Here is a 22,917-nt window from a genome sequence, read left to right on the forward strand (position 1 = left end):
GAATACCTTAAACCTGGGTAGTTGAAACCCGTGGAATGGGTACCATGCAATATGACTTCAAAGGGTCTTCATTTGCTCACCGAACCTCTCCAATCCTATCACTGCTATGTTTATGCCCCTGTACACACGCTTGATTCTCTTTCGAAGACATAGCAATCCATAGGTTTTAAGATACTTACTAGTCAGGTACATCCTTAGGCGTTTAATATGTGGTGTTGAGTCCATTTCGTTGAGCAAGGAGTAGCTCTTGTCTATTCCATATTTGGCTTAAGGAACTTTATCTGTGCTCATTTCAATCTCTGGTTTTATGCAGCACCCCAACTCACCTTTCCCCTTAAGCAAGCATAAGTTGGTTTTCTAAATTTGAGACCCTGTTCTGTTCTGTAATTCAGTTCCTGTGTAGCCAAGTTTACATTCCGTGTATTACTGATATCTTATGATGTTTCTTTTTCTGTGTGAGTTATTTCAGTTAGAATTATCATACCTGAATCAACTCATTATGCTGCTACGGGCCTGATGACATAGATTTCATTGCTGAGTGATATTGCTTTGTAAGTAAATACCACAACTTCTTTATCCATTTTTCACTTTCTGCCATGTTGAACTTGAACTGTAAACGAGGTTCTTGTAAACAGAGGCGTCCCAAACTTTGGGGTGGCTGTGTCTTTTTGATTTTAATTTCCCTAAGCTATAGGACCATAAGTGGAAGTGCCCTAGGCTCTGTTGCTTTGTTTTTTAGATGTTTCAGAAAACACCATACACTTCTCCCGAGTGTCGGTTGGCAATTTACATCCGGCCCATCAGCATAACAAGGCTCCCAGTTCTCCATGGCCTGTCCTGCCTTTCTGGATTTTACACTTTTTTCAGATGGCCCTTTTGACCGGGGGGAAGTGAGACTTCATTGTAGTGCAGATTTCCTTTGCAAGCTTGCTTGGTTGGCCAAAAAGGGCGTATGCGTTTTTTCCTGAATATATTCAGGAAAAAACGCATACGCCCTTTTTGGCCAAGTGCATCATTGTGGACGTTCTGCCTCTTTTCCTATGCTTTCAATGCAATTCCAGTCTACCTCCTGAAATCGGTTTCCTGCAATTCTGCCCCGCTTTCAAGTCCTCTTGGCAGCCTTACTTCAGTATATTTTTGGACGATAGCTGTCATTTATAACTCTGCAGGTTTGTGAATTACAGTGCCCCTGAGCTCCTTTCTTCAACTCGCTTTCTTTTGAGCTGGCCGCAACACCGCAGGATGGCTTCAGGCCCTAATCTGGTTCGGGCACGGCACGCTGAGCCTTTGGTTAATTCCTCTTCCTGGTGGGAAATGAGAGTTAAATTTGCCCGTCCAGACACCTCCAGCTAGTCTCTCATTTGTTCTCGCTATTCCTGTTCATCTTCCGCAGAAATTGCAAACTGGGCCAAACAGGAGGTTAAAGGGACTGACTCTACAAGTCGGGAGAGTGTTACTAAAGTGTCTGGAATGTTGCACCCGAGTACCAGGGTATGAAAACTGAGACATATTTGAACACGTCTCCCGATCACCTGGTTGATCATACTCTAGGTTCCACATGCATGTTTTAGCTGAAGGAAGAATACCTTAAACCTGGGTAGTTGAAACCCGTGGAATGGGGACCATGCAATATGACTTCAAAGGGTCTTCATTTGCTCACCGAACCTCTCCAATCCTATCACTGCTGCGTTTATGCCCCTGTACACATGCTTGATTCTCTTTCGGAGACATAGCAATCCATAGGTTTTAAGATACTTACTAGTCAGGTACATTCTTAGGCGTTTAATATGGGGTGTTGAGTCCATTTCGTTGAGGAAGGAGTAGCTCTTGTCTATTCCATATTTGGCTTAAGGAACTTTATCTGTGCTCATTTCAATCTCTGGTTTTATGCAGCACCCCAACTCACCTTTCCCCTTAAGCAAGCATAAGTTGGTTTTCTAAATTTGAGACCCTGTTCTGTTCTGTAATTCAGTTCCTGTGTAGCCAAGTTTACATTCCGTGTATTACTGATATCTTATGATGTTTCTTTTTTTGTGTGACTTATTTCAGTTAGAATCATCATACCTGAATCCACTCATTGTGCTGCTAAGGGCCTGATGACATAGATTTCATTGCTGAGTGATAGTGCTTTGTAAGTAAATACCACAACTTCTTTATCCATTTTTCACTTTCTGCGATGTTGATCTTGTACTGTAAACGAGGTTCTTGTAAACAGAGGCGTCCCAAACTTTGGGGTGGCTGTGTCTTTTTGATTTTAATTTCCCTAAGCTATAGGACCATAAGTGGAAGTGCCCTAGGCTCTGTTGCTTTGTTTTTTAGATGTTTCAGGAAACACCATACACTTCTCCCGAGTGTCTGTTGGCAATTTACATCCCGCCCATCAGCATAACAAGGCTCCCAGTTCTCCATGGCCTGTCCTGCCTTTCTGGATTTTACACTTTTTTCAGATGGCCCTTTTGACCGGGGGAAAGTGAGACTTCATTGTAGTGCAGATTTCCTTTGCAAGCTTGCTTGGTTGGCCAAAAAGGGCGTATGCGTTTTTTCCTGAATATATTCAGGAAAAAACGCATACGCCCTTTTTGGCCAAGTGCATCATTGTGGACGTTCTGCCTCTTTTCCTATGCTTTCAATGCAATTCCAGTCTACCTCCTGAAATCGGTTTCCTGCAATTCTGCCCCGCTTTCAAGTCCTCTTGGCAGCCTTACTTCAGTATATTTTTGGACGATAGCTGTCATTTATAACTCTGCAGGTTTGTGAATTACAGTGCCCCTGAGCTCCTTTCTTCAACTCGCTTTCTTGTGAGCTGGCCGCAACATCGCAGGATGGCTTCAGGCCCTAATCTGGTTCCGGCACGGCACGCTGAGCCTTTGGTTAATTCCTCTTCCTGGTGGGAAATGAGAGTTAAATTTGCCCGTCCAGACACCTCCAGCTAGTCTCTCGTTGGTTCTCGCTATTCCTGTTCATCTTCAGCAGAAATTGCAAAGTGGGCCAAACAGGAGGTTAAAGGGACTGACTCTCCAAGTCGGGAGAGTGTTAGTAAAGCGTCTGGAATGTTGCACCCGAGTACCAGGGGAGGAAAACTGAGACATATTTGAACACGTCTCCCGATCACATGGTTGATCATACTCTGGGTTCCACATGCATGTTTTAGCTGAAGGAAGAATACCTTAAACCTGGGTAGTTGAAACCCGTGGAATGGGTACCATGCAATATGACTTCAAAGGGTCTTCATTTGCTCACCGAACCTCTCCAATCCTATCACTGCTATGTTTATGCCCCTGTACACACGCTTGATTCTCTTTCGGAGACATAGCAATCCATAGGTTTTAAGATACTTACTAGTCAGGTACATCCTTAGGCGTTTAATATGTGGTGTTGAGTCCATTTAGTTGAGCAAGGAGTAGCTCTTGTCTATTCCATATTTGGCTTAAGGAACTTTATCTGTGCTCATTTCAATCTCTGGTTTTATGCAGCACCCCAACTCACCTTTCCCCTTAAGCAAGCATAAGTTGGTTTTCTAAATTTGAGACCCTGTTCTGTTCTGTAATTCAGTTCCTGTGTAGCCAAGTTTACATTCCGTGTATTACTGATATCTTATGATGTTTCTTTTTCTGTGTGAGTTATTTCAGTTAGAATTATCATACCTGAATCAACTCATTGTGCTGCTACGGGCCTGATGACATAGATTTCATTGCTGAGTGATATTGCTTTGTAAGTAAATACCACAACTTCTTTATCCATTTTTCACTTTCTGCCATGTTGAACTTGTACTGTAAACGAGGTTCTTGTAAACAGAGGCGTCCCAAACTTTGGGGTGGCTGTGTCTTTTTGATTTTAATTTCCCTAAGCTATAGGACCATAAGTGGAAGTGCCCTAGGCTCTGTTGCTTTGTTTTTTAGATGTTTCAGAAAACACCATACACTTCTCCCGAGTGTCTGTTGGCAATTTACATCCCGCCCATCAGCATAACAAGGCTCCCAGTTCTCCATGGCCTGTCCTGCCTTTCTGGATTTTACACTTTTTTCAGATGGCCCTTTTGACCGGGGGAAAGTGAGACTTCATTGTAGTGCAGATTTCCTTTGCAAGCTTGCTTGGTTGGCCAAAAAGGGCGTATGCGTTTTTTCCTGAATATATTCAGGAAAAAATGCATACGCCCTTTTTGGCCAAGTGCATCATTGTGGACGTTCTGCCTCTTTTCCTATGCTTTCAATGCAATTCCAGTCTACCTCCTGAAATCGGTTTCCTGCAATTCTGCCCCGCTTTCAAGTCCTCTTGGCAGCCTTACTTCAGTATATTTTTGGACGATAGCTGTCATTTATAACTCTGCAGGTTTGTGAATTACAGTGCCCCTGAGCTCCTTTCTTCAACTCGCTTTCTTGTGAGCTGGCCGCAACATCGCAGGATGGCTTCAGGCCCTAATCTGGTTCCGGCACGGCACGCTGAGCCTTTGGTTAATTCCTCTTCCTGGTGGGAAATGAGAGTTAAATTTGCCCGTCCAGACACCTCCAGCTAGTCTCTCATTGGTTCTCGCTATTCCTGTTCATCTTCAGCAGAAATTGCAAAGTGGGCCAAACAGGAGGTTAAAGGGACTGACTCTCCAAGTCGGGAGAGTGTTAGTAAACCGTCTGAAATGTTGCACCCGAGTACCAGGGGAGGAAAACTGAGACATATTTGAACACGTCTCACGATCACATGGTTGATCATACTCTGGGTTCCACATGCATGTTTTAGCTGAAGGAAGAATACCTTAAACCTGGGTAGTTGAAACCCGTGGAATGGGTACCATGCAATATGACTTCAAAGGGTCTTCATTTGCTCACCGAACCTCTCCAATCCTATCACTGCTGCGTTTATGCCCCTGTACACATGCTTGATTCTCTTTCGGAGACATAGCAATCCATAGGTTTTAAGATACTTACTAGTCAGGTACATTCTTAGGCGTTTAATATGGGGTGTTGAGTCCATTTCGTTGAGGAAGGAGTAGCTCTTGTCTATTCCATATTTGGCTTAAGGAACTTTATCTGTGCTCATTTCAATCTCTGGTTTTATGCAGCACCCCAACTCACCTTTCCCCTTAAGCAAGCATAAGTTGGTTTTCTAAATTTGAGACCCTGTTCTGTTCTGTAATTCAGTTCCTGTGTAGCCAAGTTTACATTCCGTGTATTACTGATATCTTATGATGTTTCTTTTTTTGTGTGACTTATTTCAGTTAGAATCATCATACCTGAATCCACTCATTGTGCTGCTAAGGGCCTGATGACATAGATTTCATTGCTGAGTGATAGTGCTTTGTAAGTAAATACCACAACTTCTTTATCCATTTTTCACTTTCTGCGATGTTGATCATGTACTGTAAACGAGGTTCTTGTAAACAGAGGCGTCCCAAACTTTGGGGTGGCTGTGTCTTTTTGATTTTAATTTCCCTAAGCTATAGGACCATAAGTGGAAGTGCCCTAGGCTCTGTTGCTTTGTTTTTTAGATGTTTCAGGAAACACCATACACTTCTCCCGAGTGTCTGTTGGCAATTTACATCCCGCCCATCAGCATAACAAGGCTCCCAGTTCTCCATGGCCTGTCCTGCCTTGCTGGATTTTACACTTTTTTCAGATGGCCCTTTTGACCGGGGGGAAGTGAGACTTCATTGTAGTGCAGATTTCCTTTGCAAGCTTGCTTGGTTGGCCAAAAAGGGCGTATGCATTTTTTCCTGAATATATTCAGGAAAAAACGCATACGCCCTTTTTGGCCAAGTGCATCATTGTGGACGTTCTGCCTCTTTTCCTATGCTTTCAATGCAATTCCAGTCTACCTCCTGAAATCGGTTTCCTGCAATTCTGCCCCGCTTTCAAGTCCTCTTGGCAGCCTTACTTCAGTATATTTTTGGACGATAGCTGTCATTTATAACTCTGCAGGTTTGTGAATTACAGTGCCCCTGTGCTCCTTTCTTCAACTCACTTTCTTGTGACCTGGCCGCCACGCCGCAGGATGGCTTCAGGCCCTAATCTGGTTCCGGCACGGCACGCTGAGCCTTTGGTTAATTCCTCTTCCTGGTGGGAAATGAGAGTTAAATTTGCCCGTCCAGACACCTCCAGCTAGTCTCTCATTGGTTCTCGCTATTCCTGTTCATCTTCCGCAGAAATTGCAAAGTGGGCCCAACAGGAGGTTAAAGGGACTGACTCTCCAAGTCGGGAGAGTGTTAGTAAAGCGTCTGGAATGTTGCACCCGAGTACCAGGGGAGGAAAACTGAGACATATTTGAACACGTCTCCCGATCACATGGTTGATCATACTCTGGGTTCCACATGCATGTTTTAGCTGAAGGAAGAATACCTTAAACCTGGGTAGTTGAAACCCGTGGAATGGGTACCATGCAATATGACTTCAAAGGGTCTTCATTTGCTCACCGAACCTCTCCAATCCTATCACTGCTGCGTTTATGCCCCTGTACACATGCTTGATTCTCTTTCGGAGACATAGCAATCCATAGGTTTTAAGATACTTACTAGTCAGGTACATTCTTAGGCGTTTAATATGCGGTGTTGAGTCCATTTCGTTGAGCAAGGAGTAGTTCTTGTCTATTCCATATTTGGCTTAAGGAACTTTATCTGTGCTCATTTCAATCTCTGGTTTTATGCAGCACCCCAACTCACCTTTCCCCTTAAGCAAGCATAAGTTGGTTTTCTAAATTTGAGACCCTGTTCTGTTCTGTAATTCAGTTCCTGTGTAGCCAAGTTTACATTCCGTGTATTACTGATATCTTATGATGTTTCTTTTTCTGTGTGAGTTATTTCAGTTAGAATTATCATACCTGAATCAACTCATTGTGCTGCTACGGGCCTGATGACATAGATTTCATTGCTGAGTGATATTGCTTTGTAAGTAAATACCACAACTTCTTTATCCATTTTTCACTTTCTGCCATGTTGAACTTGTACTGTAAACGAGGTTCTTGTAAACAGAGGCGTCCCAAACTTTGGGGTGGCTGTGTCTTTTTGATTTTAATTTCCCTAAGCTATAGGACCATAAGTGGAAGTGCCCTAGGCTCTGTTGCTTTGTTTTTTAGATGTTTCAGAAAACACCATACACTTCTCCCGAGTGTCTGTTGGCAATTTACATCCCGCCCATCAGCATAACAAGGCTCCCAGTTCTCCATGGCCTGTCCTGCCTTTCTGGATTTTACACTTTTTTCAGATGGCCCTTTTGACCGGGGGAAAGTGAGACTTCATTGTAGTGCAGATTTCCTTTGCAAGCTTGCTTGGTTGGCCAAAAAGGGCGTATGCGTTTTTTCCTGAATATATTCAGGAAAAAACGCATACGCCCTTTTTGGCCAAGTGCATCATTGTGGACGTTCTGCCTCTTTTCCTATGCTTTCAATGCAATTCCAGTCTACCTCCTGAAATCAGTTTCCTGCAATTCTGCCCCGCTTTCAAGTCCTCTTGGCAGCCTTACTTCAGTATATTTTTGGACGATAGCTGTCATTTATAACTCTGCAGGTTTGTGAATTACAGTGCCCCTGAGCTCCTTTCTTCAACTCGCTTTCTTTTGAGCTGGCCGCAACATCGCAGGATGGCTTCAGGCCCTAATCTGGTTCTGGCACGGCACGCTGAGCCTTTGGTTAATTCCTCTTCCTAGTGGGAAATGAGAGTTAAATTTGCCCGTCCAGACACCTCCAGCTAGTCTCTCATTGGTTCTCGCTATTCCTGTTCATCTTAAGCAGAAATTGCAAAGTGGGCCAAACAGGAGGTTAAAGGGACTGACTCTCCAAGTCGGGAGAGTGTTAGTAAACCGTCTGAAATGTTGCACCCGAGTACCAGGGGAGGAAAACTGAGACATATTTGAACACGTCTCACGATCACATGGTTGATCATACTCTGGGTTCCACATGCATGTTTTAGCTGAAGGAAGAATACCTTAAACCTGGGTAGTTGAAACCCGTGGAATGGGTACCATGCAATATGACTTCAAAGGGTCTTCATTTGCTCACCGAACCTCTCCAATCCTATCACTGCTATGTTTATGCCCCTGTACACACGCTTGATTCTCTTTCGAAGACATAGCAATCCATAGGTTTTAAGATACTTAGTAGTCAGGTACATCCTTAGGCGTTTAATATGTGGTGTTGAGTCCATTTCGTTGAGCAAGGAGTAGCTCTTGTCTATTCCATATTTGGCTTAAGGAACTTTATCTGTGCTCATTTCAATCTCTGGTTTTATGCAGCACCCCAACTCACCTTTCCCCTTAAGCAAGCATAAGTTGGTTTTCTAAATTTGAGACCCTGTTCTGTTCTGTAATTCAGTTCCTGTGTAGCCAAGTTTACATTCCGTGTATTACTGATATCTTATGATGTTTCTTTTTCTGTGTGAGTTATTTCAGTTAGAATTATCATACCTGAATCAACTCATTTTGCTGCTACGGGCCTGATGACATAGATTTCATTGCTGAGTGATATTGCTTTGTAAGTAAATACCACAACTTCTTTATCCATTTTACACTTTCTGCCATGTTGAACTTGTACTGTAAACAAGGTTCTTGTAAACAGAGGCGTCCCAAACTTTGGGGTGGCTGTGTCTTTTTGATTTTAATTTCCCTAAGCTATAGGACCATAAGTGGAAGTGCCCTAGGCTCTGTTGCTTTGTTTTTTAGATGTTTCAGGAAACACCATACACTTCTCCGGAGTGTCGGTTGGCAATTTACATCAGGCCCATCAGCATAACAAGGCTCCCAGTTCTCCATGGCCTGTCCTGCCTTTCTGGATTTTACACTTTTTTCAGATGGCCCTTTTGACCGGGGGGAAGTGAGACTTCATTGTAGTGCAGATTTCCTTTGCAAGCTTGCTTGGTTGGCCAAAAAGGGCGTATGCGTTTTTTCCTGAATATATTCAGGAAAAAACGCATACGCCCTTTTTGGCCAAGTGCATCATTGTGGACGTTCTGCCTCTTTTCCTATGCTTTCAATGCAATTCCAGTCTACCTCCTGAAATCGGTTTCCTGCAATTCTGCCCCGCTTTCAAGTCCTCTTGGCAGCCTTACTTCAGTATATTTTTGGACGATAGCTGTCATTTATAACTCTGCAGGTTTGTGAATTACAGTGCCCCTGAGCTCCTTTCTTCAACTCGCTTTCTTTTGAGCTGGCCGCAACACCGCAGGATGGCTTCAGGCCCTAATCTGGTTCGGGCACGGCACGCTGAGCCTTTGGTTAATTCCTCTTCCTGGTGGGAAATGAGAGTTAAATTTGCCCGTCCAGACACCTCCAGCTAGTCTCTCATTTGTTCTCGCTATTCCTGTTCATCTTCCGCAGAAATTGCAAACTGGGCCAAACAGGAGGTTAAAGGGACTGACTCTACAAGTCGGGAGAGTGTTACTAAAGTGTCTGGAATGTTGCACCCGAGTACCAGGGTATGAAAACTGAGACATATTTGAACACGTCTCCCGATCACCTGGTTGATCATACTCTAGGTTCCACATGCATGTTTTAGCTGAAGGAAGAATACCTTAAACCTGGGTAGTTGAAACCCGTGGAATGGGGACCATGCAATATGACTTCAAAGGGTCTTCATTTGCTCACCGAACCTCTCCAATCCTATCACTGCTGCGTTTATGCCCCTGTACACATGCTTGATTCTCTTTCGGAGACATAGCAATCCATAGCTTTTAAGATACTTACTAGTCAGGTACATTCTTAGGCGTTTAATATGGGGTGTTGAGTCCATTTCGTTGAGGAAGGAGTAGCTCTTGTCTATTCCATATTTGGCTTAAGGAACTTTATCTGTGCTCATTTCAATCTCTGGTTTTATGCAGCACCCAAACTCACCTTTCCCCTTAAGCAAGCATAAGTTGGTTTTCTAAATTTGAGACCCTGTTCTGTTCTGTAATTCAGTTCCTGTGTAGCCAAGTTTACATTCCGTGTATTACTGATATCTTATGATGTTTCTTTTTTTGTGTGACTTATTTCAGTTAGAATCATCATACCTGAATCCACTCATTGTGCTGCTAAGGGCCTGATGACATAGATTTCATTGCTGAGTGATAGTGCTTTGTAAGTAAATACCACAACTTCTTTATCCATTTTTCACTTTCTGCGATGTTGATCTTGTACTGTAAACGAGGTTCTTGTAAACAGAGGCGTCCCAAACTTTGGGGTGGCTGTGTCTTTTTGATTTTAATTTCCCTAAGCTATAGGACCATAAGTGGAAGTGCCCTAGGCTCTGTTGCTTTGTTTTTTAGATGTTTCAGGAAACACCATACACTTCTCCCGAGTGTCTGTTGGCAATTTACATCCCGCCCATCAGCATAACAAGGCTCCCAGTTCTCCATGGCCTGTCCTGCCTTTCTGGATTTTACACTTTTTTCAGATGGCCCTTTTGACCGGGGGAAAGTGAGACTTCATTGTAGTGCAGATTTCCTTTGCAAGCTTGCTTGGTTGGCCAAAAAGGGCGTATGCGTTTTTTCCTGAATATATTCAGGAAAAAACGCATACACCCTTTTTGGCCAAGTGCATCATTGTGGACGTTCTGCCTCTTTTCCTATGCTTTCAATGCAATTCCAGTCTACCTCCTGAAATCGGTTTCCTGCAATTCTGCCCCGCTTTCAAGTCCTCTTGGCAGCCTTACTTCAGTATATTTTTGGACGATAGCTGTCATTTATAACTCTGCAGGTTTGTGAATTACAGTGCCCCTGAGCTCCTTTCTTCAACTCGCTTTCTTGTGAGCTGGCCGCAACATCGCAGGATGGCTTCAGGCCCTAATCTGGTTCCGGCACGGCACGCTGAGCCTTTGGTTAATTCCTCTTCCTGGTGGGAAATGAGAGTTAAATTTGCCCGTCCAGACACCTCCAGCTAGTCTCTCGTTGGTTCTCGCTATTCCTGTTCATCTTCAGCAGAAATTGCAAAGTGGGCCAAACAGGAGGTTAAAGGGACTGACTCTCCAAGTCGGGAGAGTGTTAGTAAAGCGTCTGGAATGTTGCACCCGAGTACCAGGGGAGGAAAACTGAGACATATTTGAACACGTCTCCCGATCACATGGTTGATCATACTCTGGGTTCCACATGCATGTTTTAGCTGAAGGAAGAATACCTTAAACCTGGGTAGTTGAAACCCGTGGAATGGGTACCATGCAATATGACTTCAAAGGGTCTTCATTTGCTCACCGAACCTCTCCAATCCTATCACTGCTATGTTTATGCCCCTGTACACACGCTTGATTCTCTTTCGGAGACATAGCAATCCATAGGTTTTAAGATACTTACTAGTCAGGTACATCCTTAGGCGTTTAATATGTGGTGTTGAGTCCATTTAGTTGAGCAAGGAGTAGCTCTTGTCTATTCCATATTTGGCTTAAGGAACTTTATCTGTGCTCATTTCAATCTCTGGTTTTATGCAGCACCCCAACTCACCTTTCCCCTTAAGCAAGCATAAGTTGGTTTTCTAAATTTGAGACCCTGTTCTGTTCTGTAATTCAGTTCCTGTGTAGCCAAGTTTACATTCCGTGTATTACTGATATCTTATGATGTTTCTTTTTCTGTGTGAGTTATTTCAGTTAGAATTATCATACCTGAATCAACTCATTGTGCTGCTACGGGCCTGATGACATAGATTTCATTGCTGAGTGATATTGCTTTGTAAGTAAATACCACAACTTCTTTATCCATTTTTCACTTTCTGCCATGTTGAACTTGTACTGTAAACGAGGTTCTTGTAAACAGAGGCGTCCCAAACTTTGGGGTGGCTGTGTCTTTTTGATTTTAATTTCCCTAAGCTATAGGACCATAAGTGGAAGTGCCCTAGGCTCTGTTGCTTTGTTTTTTAGATGTTTCAGAAAACACCATACACTTCTCCCGAGTGTCTGTTGGCAATTTACATCCCGCCCATCAGCATAACAAGGCTCCCAGTTCTCCATGGCCTGTCCTGCCTTTCTGGATTTTACACTTTTTTCAGATGGCCCTTTTGACCGGGGGAAAGTGAGACTTCATTGTAGTGCAGATTTCCTTTGCAAGCTTGCTTGGTTGGCCAAAAAGGGCGTATGCGTTTTTTCCTGAATATATTCAGGAAAAAATGCATACGCCCTTTTTGGCCAAGTGCATCATTGTGGACGTTCTGCCTCTTTTCCTATGCTTTCAATGCAATTCCAGTCTACCTCCTGAAATCGGTTTCCTGCAATTCTGCCCCGCTTTCAAGTCCTCTTGGCAGCCTTACTTCAGTATATTTTTGGACGATAGCTGTCATTTATAACTCTGCAGGTTTGTGAATTACAGTGCCCCTGAGCTCCTTTCTTCAACTCGCTTTCTTGTGAGCTGGCCGCAACATCGCAGGATGGCTTCAGGCCCTAATCTGGTTCCGGCACGGCACGCTGAGCCTTTGGTTAATTCCTCTTCCTGGTGGGAAATGAGAGTTAAATTTGCCCGTCCAGACACCTCCAGCTAGTCTCTCATTGGTTCTCGCTATTCCTGTTCATCTTCAGCAGAAATTGCAAAGTGGGCCAAACAGGAGGTTAAAGGGACTGACTCTCCAAGTCGGGAGAGTGTTAGTAAACCGTCTGAAATGTTGCACCCGAGTACCAGGGGAGGAAAACTGAGACATATTTGAACACGTCTCACGATCACATGGTTGATCATACTCTGGGTTCCACATGCATGCTTTAGCTGAAGGAAGAATACCTTAAACCTGGGTAGTTGAAACCCGTGGAATGGGTACCATGCAATATGACTTCAAAGGGTCTTCATTTGCTCACCGAACTTCTCCAATCCTATCACTGCTATGTTTATGCCCCTGTACACACGCTTGATTCTCTTTCGAAGACATAGCAATCCATAGGTTTTAAGATACTTACTAGTCAGGTACATCCTTAGGCGTTTAATATGTGGTGTTGAGTCCATTTCGTTGAGCAAGGAGTAGCTCTTGTCTATTCCATATTTGGCTTAAGGAACTTTATCTGTGCTCATTTCAATCTCTGGTTTTATGCAGCACCCCAACTCACCTTTACCCTTAAGCAAGCATAAGTTGGTTTTCTAAATTTGAGACCCTGTTCTGTTCTGTAATTCAGTTCCTGTGTAGCCAAGTTTACATTCCGTGTATTACTGATATCTTATGATGTTTCTTTTTCTGTGTGAGTTATTTCAGTTAGAATTATCATACCTGAATCAACTCATTTTGCTGCTACGGGCCTGATGACATAGATTTCATTGCTGAGTGATATTGCTTTGTAAGTAAATACCACAACTTCTTTATCCATTTTTCACTTTCTGCCATGTTGAACTTGTACTGTAAACGAGGTTCTTGTAAACAGAGGCGTCCCAAACTTTGGGGTGGCTGTGTCTTTTTGATTTTAATTTCCCTAAGCTATAGGACCATAAGTGGAAGTGCCCTAGGCTCTGTTGCTTTGTTTTTTAGATGTTTCAGAAAACACCATACACTTCTCCCGAGTGTCTGTTGGCAATTTACATCCCGCCCATCAGCATAACAAGGCTCCCAGTTCTCCATGGCCTGTCCTGCCTTTCTGGATTTTACACTTTTTTCAGATGGCCCTTTTGACCGGGGGGAAGTGAGACTTCATTGTAGTGCAGATTTCCTTTGCAAGCTTGCTTGGTTGGCCAAAAAGGGCGTATGCGTTTTTTCCTGAATATATTCAGGAAAAAACGCATACACCCTTTTTGGCCAAGTGCATCATTGTGGACGTTCTGCCTCTTTTCCTATGCTTTCAATGCAATTCCAGTCTACCTCCTGAAATCAGTTTCCTGCAATTCTGCCCCGCTTTCAAGTCCTCTTGGCAGCCTTACTTCAGTATATTTTTGGACGATAGCTGTCATTTATAACTCTGCAGGTTTGTGAATTACAGTGCCCCTGAGCTCCTTTCTTCAACTCGCTTTCTTGTGAGCTGGCCGCAACATCGCAGGATGGCTTCAGGCCCTAATCTGGTTCCGGCACGGCACGCTGAGCCTTTGGTTAATTCCTCTTCCTGGTGGGAAATGAGAGTTAAATTTGCCCGTCCAGACACCTCCAGCTAGTCTCTCAATGGTTCCCGCTATTCCTGTTCATCTTCAGCAGAAATTGCAAAGTGGGCCAAACAGGAGGTTAAAGGGACTGACTCTCCAAGTCGGGAGAGTGTTAGTAAAGCGTCTGGAATGTTGCACCCGAGTACCAGGGGAGGAAAACTGAGACATATTTGAACACGTCTCCCGATCACATGGTTGATCATACTCTGGGTTCCACATGCATGTTTTAGCTGAAGGAAGAATACCTTAAACCTGGGTAGTTGAAACCCGTGGAATGGGTACCATGCAATATGACTTCAAAGGGTCTTCATTTGCTCACCGAACCTCTCCAATCCTATCACTGCTATGTTTATGCCCCTGTACACATGCTTGATTCTCTTTCGGAGACATAGCAATCCATAGGTTTAAGATACTTACTAGTCAGGTACATTCTTAGGCGTTTAATATGGGGTGTTGAGTCCATTTCGTTGAGGAAGGAGTAGCTCTTGTCTATTCCATATTTGGCTTAAGGAACTTTATCTGTGCTCATTTCAATCTCTGGTTTTATGCAGCACCCAAACTCACCTTTCCCCTTAAGCAAGCATAAGTTGGTTTTCTAAATTTGAGACCCTGTTCTGTTCTGTAATTCAGTTCCTGTGTAGCCAAGTTTACATTCCGTGTATTACTGATATCTTATGATGTTTCTTTTTTTGTGTGACTTATTTCAGTTAGAATCATCATACCTGAATCCACTCATTGTGCTGCTAAGGGCCTGATGACATAGATTTCATTGCTGAGTGATAGTGCTTTGTAAGTAAATACCACAACTTCTTTATCCATTTTTCACTTTCTGCGATGTTGATCTTGTACTGTAAACGAGGTTCTTGTAAACAGAGGCGTCCCAAACTTGGGGTGGCTGTGTCTTTTTGATTTTAATTTCCCTAAGCTATAGGACCATAAGTGGAAGTGCCCTAGGCTCTGTTGCTTTGTTTTTTAGATGTTTCAGGAAACACCATACACTTCTCCGGAGTGTCAGTTGGCAATTTACATCCCGCCCATCAGCATAACAAGGCTCCCAGTTCTCCATGGCCTGTCCTGCCTTTCTGGATTTTACACTTTTTTCAGATGGCCCTTTTGACCGGGGGGAAGTGAGATTTCATTGTAGTGCAGATTTCCTTTGCAAGCTTGCTTGGTTGGCCAAAAAGGGCGTATGCGTTTTTTCCTGAATATATTCAGGAAAAAACGCATACGCCCTTTTTGTCCAAGTGCATCATTGTGGACGTTCTGCCTCTTTTCCTATGCTTTCAATGCAATTCCAGTCTACCTCCTGAAATCGGTTTCCTGCAATTCTGCCCCGCTTTCAAGTCCTCTTGGCAGCCTTACTTCAGTATATTTTTGGACGATAGCTGTCATTTATAACTCTGCAGGTTTGTGAATTACAGTGCCCCTGAGCTCCTTTCTTCAACTCGCTTTCTTTTGAGCTGGCCGCAACACCGCAGGATGGCTTCAGGCCCTAATCTGGTTCGGGCACGGCACGCTGAGCCTTTGGTTAATTCCTCTTCCTGGTGGGAAATGAGAGTTAAATTTGCCCGTCCAGACACCTCCAGCTAGTCTCTCATTTGTTCTCGCTATTCCTGTTCATCTTCCGCAGAAATTGCAAACTGGGCCAAACAGGAGGTTAAAGGGACTGACTCTACAAGTCGGGAGAGTGTTACTAAAGCGTCTGGAATGTTGCACCCGAGTACCAGGGTATGAAAACTGAGACATATTTGAACACGTCTCCCGATCACCTGGTTGATCATACTCTAGGTTCCACATGCATGTTTTAGCTGAAGGAAGAATACCTTAAACCTGGGTAGTTGAAACCCGTGGAATGGGGACCATGCAATATGACTTCAAAGGGTCTTCATTTGCTCACCGAACCTCTCCAATCCTATCACTGCTGCGTTTATGCCCCTGTACACATGCTTGATTCTCTTTCGGAGACATAGCAATCCATAGGTTTTAAGATACTTACTAGTCAGGTACATTCTTAGGCGTTTAATATGGGGTGTTGAGTCCATTTCGTTGAGGAAGGAGTAGCTCTTGTCTATTCCATATTTGGCTTAAGGAACTTTATCTGTGCTCATTTCAATCTCTGGTTTTATGCAGCACCCCAACTCACCTTTCCCCTTAAGCAAGCATAAGTTGGTTTTCTAAATTTGAGACCCTGTTCTGTTCTGTAATTCAGTTCCTGTGTAGCCAAGTTTACATTCCGTGTATTACTGATATCTTATGATGTTTCTTTTTTTGTGTGACTTATTTCAGTTAGAATCATCATACCTGAATCCACTCATTGTGCTGCTAAGGGCCTGATGACATAGATTTCATTGCTGAGTGATAGTGCTTTGTAAGTAAATACCACAACTTCTTTATCCATTTTTCACTTTCTGCGATGTTGATCTTGTACTGTAAATGAGGTTCTTGTAAACAGAGGCGTCCCAAACTTTGGGGTGGCTGTGTCTTTTTGATTTTAATTTCCCTAAGCTATAGGACCATAAGTGGAAGTGCCCTAGGCTCTGTTGCTTTGTTTTTTAGATGTTTCAGGAAACACCATACACTTCTCCCGAGTGTCTGTTGGCAATTTACATCCCGCCCATCAGCATAACAAGGCTCCCAGTTCTCCATGGCCTGTCCTGCCTTGCTGGATTTTACACTTTTTTCAGATGGCCCTTTTGACCGGGGGGAAGTGAGACTTCATTGTAGTGCAGATTTCCTTTGCAAGCTTGCTTGGTTGGCCAAAAAGGGCGTATGCATTTTTTCCTGAATATATTCAGGAAAAAACGCATACGCCCTTTTTGGCCAAGTGCATCATTGTGGACGTTCTGCCTCTTTTCCTATGCTTTCAATGCAATTCCAGTCTACCTCCTGAAATCGGTTTCCTGCAATTCTGCCCCGCTTTCAAGTCCTCTTGGCAGCCTTACTTCAGTATATTTTTGGACGATAGCTGTCATTTATAACTCTGCAGGTTTGTGAATTACAGTGCCCCTGAGCTCCTTTCTTCAACTCGCTTTCTTGTGACCTGGCCGCCACGCCGCAGGATGGCTTCAGGCCCTAATCTGGTTCCGGCACGGCACGCTGAGCCTTTGGTTAATTCCTCTTCCTGGTGGGAAATGAGAGTTAAATTTGCCCGTCCAGACACCTCCAGCTAGTCTCTCATTGGTTCTCGCTATTCCTGTTCATCTTCCGCAGAAATTGCAAAGTGGGCCCAACAGGAGGTTAAAGGGACTGACTCTCCAAGTCGGGAGAGTGTTAGTAAAGCGTCTGGAATGTTGCACCCGAGTACCAGGGGAGGAAAACTGAGACATATTTGAACACGTCTCCCGATCACATGGTTGATCATACTCTGGGTTCCACATGCATGTTTTAGCTGAAGGAAGAATACCTTAAACCTGGGTAGTTGAAACCCGTGGAATGGGTACCATGCAATATGACTTCAAAGGGTCTTCATTTGCTCACCGAACCTCTCCAATCCTATCACTGCTATGTTTATGCCCCTGTACACACGCTTGATTCTCTTTCGAAGACATAGCAATCCATAGGTTTTAAGATACTTACTAGTCAGGTACATCCTTAGGCGTTTAATATGTGGTGTTGAGTCCATTTCGTTGAGCAAGGAGTAGCTCTTGTCTATTCCATATTTGGCTTAAGGAACTTTATCTGTGCTCATTTCAATCTCTGGTTTTATGCAGCACCCCAACTCACCTTTACCCTTAAGCAAGCATAAGTTGGTTTTCTAAATTTGAGACCCTGTTCTGTTCTGTAATTCAGTTCCTGTGTAGCCAAGTTTACATTCCGTGTATTACTGATATCTTATGATGTTTCTTTTTCTGTGTGAGTTATTTCAGTTAGAATTATCATACCTGAATCAACTCATTATGCTGCTACGGGCCTGATGACATAGATTTCATTGCTGAGTGATATTGCTTTGTAAGTAAACACCACAACTGCTTTATCCATTTTTCACTTTCTGCCATGTTGAACTTGAACTGTAAACGAGGTTCTTGTAAACAGAGGCGTCCCAAACTTTGGGGTGGCTGTGTCTTTTTGATTTTAATTTCCCTAAGCTATAGGACCATAAGTGGAAGTGCCCTAGGCTCTGTTGCTTTGTTTTTTAGATGTTTCAGGAAACACCATACACTTCTCCGGAGTGTCAGTTGGCAATTTACATCCCGCCCATCAGCATAACAAGGCTCCCAGTTCTCCATGGCCTGTCCTGCCTTGCTGGATTTTACACTTTTTTCAGATGGCCCTTTTGACCGGGGGGAAGTGAGACTTCATTGTAGTGCAGATTTCCTTTGCAAGCTTGCTTGGTTGGCCAAAAAGGGCGTATGCGTTTTTTCCTGAATATATTCAGGAAAAAACGCATACGCCCTTTTTGGCCAAGTGCATCATTGTGGACGTTCTGCCTCTTTTCCTATGCTTTCAATGCAATTCCAGTCTACCTCCTGAAATCGGTTTCCTGCAATTCTGCCCCGCTTTCAAGTCCTCTTGGCAGCCTTACTTCAGTATATTTTTGGACGATAGCTGTCATTTATAACTCTGCAGGTTTGTGAATTACAGTGCCCCTGAGCTCCTTTCTTCAACTCGCTTTCTTGTGACCTGGCCGCCACGCCGCAGGATGGCTTCAGGCCCTAATCTGGTTCCGGCACGGCACGCTGAGCCTTTGGTTAATTCCTCTTCCTGGTGGGAAATGAGAGTTAAATTTGCCCGTCCAGACACCTCCAGCTAGTCTCTCATTGGTTCTCGCTATTCCTGTTCATCTTCCGCAGAAATTGCAAAGTGGGCCCAACAGGAGGTTAAAGGGACTGACTCTCCAAGTCGGGAGAGTGTTAGTAAAGCGTCTGGAATGTTGCACCCGAGTACCAGGGGAGGAAAACTGAGACATATTTGAACACGTCTCCCGATCACATGGTTGATCATACTCTGGGTTCCACATGCATGTTTTAGCTGAAGGAAGAATACCTTAAACCTGGGTAGTTGAAACCCGTGGAATGGGTACCATGCAATATGACTTCAAAGGGTCTTCATTTGCTCACCGAACCTCTCCAATCCTATCACTGCTATGTTTATGCCCCTGTACACACGCTTGATTCTCTTTCGAAGACATAGCAATCCATAGGTTTTAAGATACTTACTAGTCAGGTACATCCTTAGGCGTTTAATATGTGGTGTTGAGTCCATTTCGTTGAGCAAGGAGTAGCTCTTGTCTATTCCATATTTGGCTTAAGGAACGTTATCTGTGCTCATTTCAATCTCTGGTTTTATGCAGCACCCCAACTCACCTTTACCCTTAAGCAAGCATAAGTTGGTTTTCTAAATTTGAGACCCTGTTCTGTTCTGTAATTCAGTTCCTGTGTAGCCAAGTTTACATTCCGTGTATTACTGATATCTTATGATGTTTCTTTTTCTGTGTGAGTTATTTCAGTTAGAATTATCATACCTGAATCAACTCATTATGCTGCTACGGGCCTGATGACATAGATTTCATTGCTGAGTGATATTGCTTTGTAAGTAAACACCACAACTGCTTTATCCATTTTTCACTTTCTGCCATGTTGAACTTGAACTGTAAACGAGGTTCTTGTAAACAGAGGCGTCCCAAACTTTGGGGTGGCTGTGTCTTTTTGATTTTAATTTCCCTAAGCTATAGGACCATAAGTGGAAGTGCCCTAGGCTCTGTTGCTTTGTTTTTTAGATGTTTCAGGAAACACCATACACTTCTCCGGAGTGTCAGTTGGCAATTTACATCCCGCCCATCAGCATAACAAGGCTCCCAGTTCTCCATGGCCTGTCCTGCCTTTCTGGATTTTACACTTTTTTCAGATGGCCCTTTTGACCGGGGGGAAGTGAGACTTCATTGTAGTGCAGATTTCCTTTGCAAGCTTGCTTGGTTGGCCAAAAAGGGCGTATGCGTTTTTTCCTGAATATATTCAGGAAAAAACGCATACGCCCTTTTTGGCCAAGTGCATCATTGTGGACGTTCTGCCTCTTTTCCTATGCTTTCAATGCAATTCCAGTCTACCTCCTGAAATTGGTTTCCTGCAATTCTGCCCCGCTTTCAAGTCCTCTTGGCAGCCTTACTTCAGTATATTTTTGGATGAAAGCTGTCATTTATAACTCTGCAGGTTTGTGAATTACAGTGCCCCTGAGCTCCTTTCTTCAACTCGCTTTCTTGTGAGCTGGCCGCAACACCGCAGGATGGCTTCAGGCCCTAATCTGGTTCCGGCACGGCACGCTGAGCCTTTGGTTAATTCCTCTTCCTGGTGGGAAATGAGAGTTAAATTTGCCCGTCCAGACACCTCCAGCTAGTCTCTCATTGTTTCCCGCTATTCCTGTTCATCTTCAGCAGAAATTGCAAAGTGGGCCAAACAGGAGGTTAAAGGGACTGACTCTCCAAGTCGGGAGAGTGTTAGTAAAGCGTCTGGAATGTTGCACCCGAGTACCAGGGGAGGAAAACTGAGACATATTTGAACACGTCTCCCGATCACATGGTTGATCATACTCAGGGTTCCACATGCATGTTTTAGCTGAAGGAAGAATACCTTAAACCTGGGTAGTTGAAACCCGTGGAATGGGTACCATGCAATATGACTTCAAAGGGTCTTCATTTGCTCACCGAACCTCTCCAATCCTATCACTGCTATGTTTATGCCCCTGTACACATGCTTGATTCTCTTTCGGAGACATAGCAATCCATAGGTTTTAAGATACTTACTAGTCAGGTACATTCTTAGGCGTTTAATATGGGGTGTTGAGTCCATTTCGTTGAGGAAGGAGTAGCTCTTGTCTATTCCATATTTGGCTTAAGGAACTTTATCTGTGCTCATTTCAATCTCTGGTTTTATGCAGCACCCCAACTCACCTTTCCCCTTAAGCAAGCATAAGTTGGTTTTCTAAATTTGAGACCCTGTTCTGTTCTGTAATTCAGTTCCTGTGTAGCCAAGTTTACATTCCGTGTATTACTGATATCTTATGATGTTTCTTTTTTTGTGTGACTTATTTCAGTTAGAATCATCATACCTGAATCCACTCATTGTGCTGCTAAGGGCCTGATGACATAGATTTCATTGCTGAGTGATAGTGCTTTGTAAGTAAATACCACAAGTTCTTTATCCATTTTTCACTTTCTGCGATGTTGATCTTGTACTGTAAACGAGGTTCTTGTAAACAGAGGCGTCCCAAACTTTGGGGTGGCTGTGTCTTTTTGATTTTAATTTCCCTAAGCTATAGGACCATAAGTGGAAGTGCCCTAGGCTCTGTTGCTTTGTTTTTTAGATGTTTCAGGAAACACCATACACTTCTCCCGAGTGTCTGTTGGCAATTTACATCCTGCCCATCAGCATAACAAGGCTCCCAGTTCTCCATGGCCTGTCCTGCCTTGCTGGATTTTACACTTTTTTCAGATGGCCCTTTTGACCGGGGGGAAGTGAGACTTCATTGTAGTGCAGATTTCCTTTGCAAGCTTGCTTGGTTGGCCAAAAAGGGCGTATGCGTTTTTTCCTGAATATATTCAGGAAAAAACGCATACGCCCTTTTTGGCCAAGTGCATCATTGTGGACGTTCTGCCTCTTTTCCTATGCTTTCAATGTAATTCCAGTCTACCTCCTGAAATCGGTTTCCTGCAATTCTGCCCCGCTTTCAAGTCCTCTTGGCAGCCTTACTTCAGTATATTTTTGGACGGTAGCTGTCATTTATAACTCTGCAGGTTTGTGAATTACAGTGCCCCTGAGCTCCTTTCTTCAACTCGCTTTCTTGTGACCTGGCCGCCACGCCGCAGGATGGCTTCAGACCCTAATCTGGTTCCGGCACGGCACGCTGAGCCTTTGGTTAATTCCACTTCCTGGTGGGAAATGAGAGTTAAATTTGCCCGTCCAGACACCTCCAGCTAGTCTCTCATTGGTTCTCGCTATTCCTGTTCATCTTCCGCAGAAATTGCAAAGTGGGCAAAACAGGAGGTTAAAGGGATTGACTCTCCAAGTCGGGAGAGTGTTAGTAAAGCGTCTGGAATGTTGCACCCGAGTACCAGGGGAGGAAAACTGAGACATATTTGAACACGTCTCCCAATCACATGGTTGATCATACTCTGGGTTCCACATGCATGTTTTAGCTGAAGGAAGAATACCTTAAACCTGGGTAGTTGAAACCCGTGGAATGGGTACCATGCAATATGACTTCAAAGGGTCTTTATTTGCTCACCGAACCTCTCCAATCCTATCACTGCTATGTTTATGCCCCTGTACACACGCTTGATTCTCTTTCGAACACATAGCAATCCATAGGTTTTAAGATACTTACTAGTCAGGTACATCCTTAGGCGTTTAATATGTGGTGTTGAGTCCATTTCGTTGAGCAAGGAGTAGCTCTTGTCTATTCCATATTTGGCTTAAGGAACTTTATCTGTGCTCATTTCAATCTCTGGTTTTATGCAGCACCCCAACTCACCTTTACCCTTAAGCAAGCATAAGTTGGTTTTCTAAATTTGAGACCCTGTTCTGTTCTGTAATTCAGTTCCTGTGTAGCCAAGTTTACATTCCGTGTATTACTGATATCTTATGATGTTTCTTTTTCTGTGTGAGTTATTTCAGTTAGAATTATCATACCTGAATCAACTCATTATGCTGCTACGGGCCTGATGACATAGATTTCATTGCTGAGTGATATTGCTTTGTAAGTAAATACCACAACTTCTTTATCCATTTTTCACTTTCTGCCATGTTGAACTTGAACTGTAAACGAGGTTCTTGTAAACAGAGGCGTCCCAAACTTTGGGGTGGCTGTGTCTTTTTGATTTTAATTTCCCTAAGCTATAGGACCATAAGTGGAAGTGCCCTAGGCTCTGTTGCTTTGTTTTTTAGATGTTTCAGGAAACACCATACACTTCTCCGGAGTGTCAGTTGGCAATTTACATCCGGCCC

Source organism: Grampus griseus (assembly GCF_964374135.1).
Source record: "Grampus griseus genome assembly, chromosome: 6".
Lineage (NCBI taxonomy): Eukaryota > Metazoa > Chordata > Mammalia > Artiodactyla > Delphinidae > Grampus > Grampus griseus.